Here is an 8,323-nt window from a genome sequence, read left to right on the forward strand (position 1 = left end):
ACATAAGTAAAAACACAGACACAGGTTGGAATTAAAATAAGTAAAAAGATACGCCATTGTAAAACTACTGAAAACACAGTTGGGATGGCTATATAAATAATTACCCAAAGGGAAATGAAAGTATATAACTATACAAAGGTTTTCATGCAAATATTCAGAGAAATTTTATGTGTAACAACCTAAGACTGTAAACAGCTCAAATGTCCATTAACAAAGGAATGAATAAACAAATTGGTATGTATTCTTATAGTGGAATATCACTCAGCCATATAAAGAAAAGAATTATTAACACAGCAGTATGAAAGAATATCAACCTAATTACGCAAGTCAAAGAAGCAAGACCAAAACAGGAATATACAGTTTGTTTTACATAAAAATCTGGATAAATGCATATATTGAAAGACAGTTTGTGCAGGCATGGAATGGAGTCTGGAAGAAACATGACAAACGATTAATAAGCAGCATGAAAAGCAACAAGCATGCTGGCACATGTATAATATTATAGTGCACAGGAAGTAAGACAGGATAATAAGGACTATGAGGCCAGCCTGGGCTATCCACTTAAGTTCCAAGTCAGCTAGAGGGCCGTATGAGGTCCTCTCTCTAAACATACCAACAACAAAACAAAACAATAACTAATAACAAAAAGGTGTGAAGGGATATAAAGAAACTCTTGGTGGAGAGGGAATCATGGAATGTTAGTTAATTTTATTGTAGTGATGATGTCATGGATGCATGTATAGGTCAAAATAGAGTCATTGTATGTTGTAAATTTGATCAACTTATTGGGTACCAATTTATAACAATGATGTTGCTTAACTAGAAGAAAAGAAGGCCCTGAAGATGTTTCAAGAAGTCTATATTCAACCCTAGAGATGAGAATCAGGTGGGGTTATGGTTGAAGCTAAATTCATAGGTAAGGTAGGAAGCACAAAACAATTTTTAACTCATACTAGAAACAAATATCAGTCATCTTAAGGCAGAGAAGAAATACAGAGTGGGAAGGAAAGAAAAAGAGAAAGGGAAAGGGGTTGAGAGAGTAAGCATGGAGAGAGGAGGGAGGGAGAACAAATATTTGAGAGATAAACAGCAAAATAGAACCTATATATAAATTTGGAAAACAAAATACTTAGTGTAAATATCTCATAAGAAAAAAAAACCCACAGATTTAACTTTTAGCTTTTAGAAGTCATCATGAAGAGAAAGAAATCTATTCTGTTCATGATGCCAGGAAAATAAAAAATTAAAAGTAAAGGATCCTGTATTGGTACATTGAAAGAAAGACAGGAACTTTTTTGACAAGGTCACATAAGAGAAGAGATATTTCGATAAGTGAAACTATTCAAACCTTCTCAGTAACATAGTACAATAAATACAACTAACATTGGTTTTAAACTGTTCTTCAATGTCACTCAATATAGGTCAAAGTTCTGAAATTCAAATGTAATCAATATCAGTGAGATTTACGGGAGTTAGGGGAGGAGAACTGGAAAAAACAGGGTGTGGATGTATGGCTCTCTGATGGTCTGGGTTAATAGTTACCTGTTTGTTGGAATCTTCTACTGATGAAATGAGATTTTTGGTAACATTAGTTAAGAGTGAATCAAGATATATCTGAGTATATCTGATGTACATGTACGCTATATTGCCAGTGAAATGAATATTTTTGAAAATGTGAGTTAAGAAAAGTAGGGTAGAAAAGTAGACAATGTGCAGGCATAAAATACATATAGTATTGAGCCTGGACAGAGAAGGATATAGGGAATTGTCATTCAGCTTTTTGTTTCTATAACAATTACCTAAGATAATAAGCTTATAAAAGGAAAAAAAAAGTTATTTGAGGTCACAGATTTAGACTTCTGATTCATGATGGAATGATCCCATTATAAAAGACCTATGATGTGGTAATATGACAGAAGCTGATGGAAGAACAAGTCATTCATCTCATGTCTGGTAAGTAAATCAAGGAGATATAAAAGTGTTCTAGTTCATTGTCTATTTTGAGAGCACACCCTCAGCAAACTAAGCTTGATCTAGGCTCCACCTCATTGACAGATCCAACATTTCCAAAAGCACTAAACTGAGGTAACTAGGTGTGGTGGTTTGAATAAAATGGCTCCCATAGACTCATAGGGAATGATATTATTGGAGGTTTGCCCTTGTTGAAGTAGGTGTGGCCTTGTTGGAGGAAGTGTGTAACAGAGCTTGAGGTTTCAGAAGCTCATGTCAGGCATAGTTGCTCACTGTCTCTTCCACTGAATGCTGGCCCCAATGTAGAACTCTCAGCTACCTCTCTAGCACCATATCTGCCTGCATGGTACCATGTTTTCCACCATGATAATAATAGATTGAATATCTGAAATATAAGACAACCACATTTAAATGTTTTCCTTTAAAAGAGTTGTTACGATCATGGATTCTCTTCACAGAAATAGAAACCCTAAGAGACACCAGCTTTTCATGCATGAGATATGCAGGTACATTCCATATCCTAGCTATAGCAAGAGGTAGATAGAGTAATAGATTGAGGAATTGCTACATATGTTGATAGATACAATACCTAAATTTATACAAGGAAAAATATGGGGCAGAGAAGAATAGCCTAAGAAAGTGATTATTTCATTTTCTTATATTTTCTTATTTCATTATATGTTGAGTACTCATTGACTCATGAATGTCTATCCACAGGACCTCTTATAACATTGCTCATCTCTAGTAGAGCAATGGACTGATGGCAGCAATATATGTACTTCCACGTTTTTCAATAGTAGTGATGTCCAGGTTAACCACAAATGAAGGTAGATGCCTTGATTTGTTAGAGGGTTAAGAAAGTTTAAATATGTACCACTCTGCAGCCCCTGCAGAAATTTTGTTTGCTATCAGCAACTTTGACAGGTGTTAAATTATTAATGCAAGATCTATTTAACTAAGTTATTCATCATTTATTTATTTATTTATTTATTCCATCCAAGTATACAATATATTTTCATCAATTTCACCTGTCATTCCCCCTCTACTCTTCTGGGATTCCTATACCCACAACACTCTTCTAACCTCATATCTTCTTATAATATATCCTTAAGAACCCATTGAGTCCAATCCGTACTGCCTGTATGGGTACTGGAATAGGGCCAGGCACTCTCTAGTGGAAAAACTAACAAAGTCTCTCAATCCTGAAGCAAACTGATGCTTGATCTACAAGCAGACATCAATTGCTAATAACTCCTTAGATAAGGGTGGAACTTTATGAGCCCCTCACCCATTCTTGCTGAACTGTTGATGGGCTTGATCTATCACAGGTCTTGTGCTGACAATCACAGCTACTGTCAGTTCATGGGTATATCTACCCCAAAGATTTAATTTCACAGCAGTACTTCTCCATTCTCTGGCTTTCATGATCTTTCCACCCACTTTTCTGTGATGTTTCCTGGGACTTGAAAAGGGGGTGTGATATGAAGACCCCATCCAGGGCCAACAACCCCATGTTCACTAGTCTATGTAGTATATTTCATTCATTGCAAACAGAAGTATTCCCTACTGGGAAGAGGTGGTGAGAGGTGTATTCATCTATGGGTGTAAAGATAAGTATGTAGGAGTCAGTTTGATATTATGTACACAAAATAAAATAATAGTGAGAAAATAGGCTCACCTAGAGCCAATGGCTTATCTATCCATAAATTCTTGTCCAGATTTATAGCCTCAGGGTGCTGGGGATGCTTCATTTGCATAAGAAGGAGTTCCAGGTGATGTGGGACAAGGCCTTATAAAAGGGAAAGTAAGTTTAAGCTGACTTTTGGCTACTTGACATCCCCTGGTGAGGCAAGGTTGAGGGTACAGAGCCATTCATGCCAGGACATGCAGGCCTGGCCCAGAAGGGAATGAAACTACCCCTGCCAATCTACGAATGCCAATATCCATTATTACAGCATGGACATGCTAGGAGTCATTAATCAGCCTCCCCCAGTGCTTGTTAATAGTCAGTTAGTTAGTGATCAGTCTCTCTCTTTATCAGATTTTCTGCTTCCAGATAGGAAGATTTATATTTATTTGTGTTCATTGTTGTACTTAGCAGAAACTTTGCCCTATAGTAGACATTTATAAGGCATTTTCAAATGACTGAATATGTTTTATTATATCATTTTGAAAGATTGTCACTTTTGTGTGGCTTACTTTTGAAAAATATATTTATTAAGCTAGAATCAGAATAAAACACTTTGACTTCTCATTTGCTGATTATTAATTACTCAGTATTAGCAACAATATTACATAATCCTATATTATCTGTGAGGGATATGCCCCAAGACTCCCACAAAATTCCAGAAAGTAGGAATAGTATATTTTGTAAACAGATTTAGTTTTTTCCTATGCATACTTATGTGCAACAAAGTTTAAATGTTCAAAGAAATTGGAGCTCAGACAATGATGATGGGCAAAGATTAATTACAATATCATAAAACTGAACAATTTTGTTACTAACAACTATAATAAGCACAAAATTATAATAATATCCTGAAATAAAATTTATTTGAATATGTATTCTCTGTCTTCCTTTCCTTCCCTCCACCATTTTTCAAAACATCTCATTTAAAACAGGACAATTATAAACATATACTAAAATTATCTATCTCAAGTCCTTTTTGGACAGTCCCAGCACCGGGTCACCTTGGGCTCAGAGTCAGTGGACACCCCCAAGGTCCACAGAGCACTCTCCACAGGATCTTAGGACCTCTGGTGAGTGGAAAACAAGTTCTGTTACAATCCAAAAGCGCAGGACCTGAGATAGCAATAATTGGGGAAGCAGAAAACCCGGACTGACCAGGGTCACAAGTACCTTCTGGTCCCCAGCACCCAGTCAACTTGGGCGCTGAGTCTGCGGACACCCCCAAGGTCTCCAGAGCACTCTCCACGGGATCTTAGGATCTCTGGTGAGTGGAAACAACTTCAGCCAGGAGGCAGGTTCAAACACCAGATATCTGGGCACCTTCCCTGCAAGAGGAGAGCTTGCCTACAGAGAGTGCTCTGACCACTGAAACTCAGGAGAGATATAGTCTCCCAGGTCTGCTGATAGAGACTAACAGAATCACAAGAGGAACAAGCTCTAACCAGAGACAACTAAAACAACTGACTCCAGAGATTACCAGATGGCGAAAGGTAAACATAACAATCTTACTAACAGAAGCCAAGACCACTCACGATCACCAGAACCCAGCACTCCCAACTCACCCAGTCCTGGGAACCCCAACGCACCCGAAAAGCTAGACCCGGATTTAAAAGCATATCCCACGATGATGGTAGAGGACATCAAGAAGGACTTTAATAACTCACTTAAAGAAATACAGAGGAACACTGCTAAAGAGTTACAACTCTTTAAAGAAAAACAGGAAAACACAACCAAACAGGTAGAAGTCCTTAAAGAAAAACATGAAAACAAATCCAAAAAGGTGATGGAAATGAACAAAACCACACTAGACCTAAAAAGCAAAGTAGATACAATAAAGAAAACCCAAAATGAGGCAATGCTAGAGAAAGAAATCCTAGGAAAGAAATCTGGAAGCATAGATGGAACCACCAGCAAAGGAATACAAGATATGGAAGAGAGGACCTCAGTTGCAGAAGATTCCATAGAGAACATGGGTACAGCAATTAAAGAAAATGCAAAATGCAAAAAGATCTTCACTCAAAGCATCCAGGAAATCCAGAACACAATGAGAAGACAAAACCTACGGATAATAGGAGTAGATGAGAATGAAGATTTTCAAATTAAAGGGCCAGCAAATATCTTCAACAAAATAATAGAAGAACACTTCCCAAACCTAAAGAAAGAGATGCCCATGAACATACAAGAAGCCTACAGAACTCCAAATAGACTGGACCAGAAAAGAAATTCCACCCGACACATAATAATTAGAACAAAAATGCAATAAATAAAGATAGAATAAAAAAAAGCAGTAAGGGAAAAAGGTCAAGTAACATGTAAAGACAGGCCTATCAGAATTACAGAAGACTTTTCACCAGAGAAAATCAAAGCCAGAAGATCCTGGACAGATGTTATAAAGACTCTAAGGGAACGCAAATGCCAGCCTAGGCTACTATACTGTACTGGCTATTTTTGTGTCAACTTGACACAGCTGGAGTTATCACAGAGAAAGGAGCTTCAGTTGAGGAAATGCCTCCATGAGATCCAACTGTAAGGCATTTCCTTAATTAGTGATCAAGGGGGAAAGGCCCCTTGTGGGTGGGACCATCCCTGGACTGGTAGTCTTGGGTTCTATAAGAGAGTAGGCTGAGCAAGCCAGAGGAGGCAAGCCAGTAAAGAACATCCCTCCATGGCCTCTGCATCAGCTCCTGCTCCCTGACCTGTTTGAGTTCCAGTCCTGACTTCCTTTGGTGATGAACAGCAGCATGGAAGTGTAAGCTGAATAAACCCTTTCCTCCCCAACTTGCTTCTTGGTCATGATGTTTGTGCAGGAATAGAAACCCTGACTAAGACAAATTGGTACTGGGAGTGGGGTATTCCTGTGACAACCTGACCATGTTTTGGGGAGGACTGTGGAAGGACTTTGGAACTTTGGGCTTGAAGATCCATTCGTTGTTAAGAGCTCTGTCAGATGTTGTGTAGGAGCTTGGAAGATAATGCTGAGAACAGTGCAGAAGATGGAGGCCTGGTTTGTGAAATTTCAGAGGGAAAATTAAAGACTCTCTTCAGGGCCATTGCTGTTTTTATTGTGAAGTTTTTGTAGTTCTGGTTAGCTGGGGCTGAAGAATCAGCTGTGATTAACAGGATACCAGAACTACTAAAGCAAAAACTTTGCATTACTGGGACTATTGATGCTGGTTAGCTGGAGCTAAGAAATTAGCGGTGATTAAGAAGAGACCAGCATCGTTGAGGTGACATCTTCTGGGAAGTGTTTTCTGAAAGCACAAAGAGGTTGTGTTCCAGAGATAGGCAAGTTTGTACTCCTTCTGCAGTGGGACTTGGTAATGTGTAAGGGTCACCCAGGTGGTACTGGTTTTGAAGGCATGAAGGGGTCACACAGCAGTTCAGGCTCGGCACTGTGAGAGGCCATGGAAGGCCATTGGTGAAGGTGCAGCCCCAGTTGTAATTGAAGGCCCAGGACTGAAGGGGTCACGCAGTGTTTTGGAGATGCCAGTACCACGAGATGACCACCAAGAGCAGCAGCAGCAGTGGAGTACAGGCATCTGGAGCCCAGAGGACGACATGTGTGCTACAAAGGGCATGGCTGGAGAAGTGACCCAAGCCCTTGGAGGAGCCCAGAAGATCGTGAGTTGGATCCCAGACTTTGGACGGTTAGAGATTGATTTTTGCTTTGATTGTGACTGTGCCCTGATATTTTCCCTCTTGAAGGAAGAAACTGTTTTGGTGGAGCCCACAGTTAAGAGACTTTTAATTGTAAAAAGACTTTGGATTTTAAAAGAGACGGATATTTTAAAGAGATTGAAATTTTAAGAATATGTAAAGACTGTGGGACTTTTAAAGTTATTTAGATCTTGGGGATGAATAAGAATGTAAAGGTTGAGGCTTACTAGTGATGTGTTTGTGTGTCAAGTTGACAAGGGGTCAATTGTACTGGCTATTTTTGTGTCAACTTGACACAGCTGGAGTTATCACAGAGAAAGGAGCTTCAGTTGAGGAAATGCCTCCATGAGATCCAACTGTAAGGCATTTCCTTAATTAGTGATCAAGGGGGAAAGGCCCCTTGTGGGTGGGACCATCCCTGGACTGGTAGTCTTGGGTTCTATAAGAGAGTAGGCTGAGCAAGCCAGAGGAGGCAAGCCAGTAAAGAACATCCCTCCATGGCCTCTGCATCAGCTCCTGCTCCCTGACCTGTTTGAGTTCCAGTCCTGACTTCCTTTGGTGATGAACAGCAGCATGGAAGTGTAAGCTGAATAAACCCTTTCCTCCCCAACTTGCTTCTTGGTCATGATGTTTGTGCAGGAATAGAAACCCTGACTAAGACATATACCCAGCCAAACTCTAAATTACCCTAGATAGCATAGATGGAGAAACCAAAGTATTCCATGACAAAACCTAATTCACACATTATCTTTCCACAAATCCAGCCCTTCAAAGGATAATAACAGAAAAAATATATATATTTATATATTTTTTTCTGTCCATATATATAGACAGAAACCACGGCCTAGAAAAAACAAGAAAGTAATCCTTCAACAAACCAAAAAGAAGACAGCCACAAGAACAGAATGCCAACTCTAACAACAAAAATAAAAGGAAGCAACAATTAATTTTCCTTAATATCTCTTAATATCAATGGACTCAATTCCCTATAAAAAGATATAGACT

Source organism: Mus caroli, unplaced genomic scaffold (genome assembly GCF_978045245.1).
Source record: "Mus caroli unplaced genomic scaffold, Mus_caroli_1 scaffold_5, whole genome shotgun sequence".
NCBI classification, from domain to species: Eukaryota; Metazoa; Chordata; class Mammalia; order Rodentia; family Muridae; genus Mus; species Mus caroli.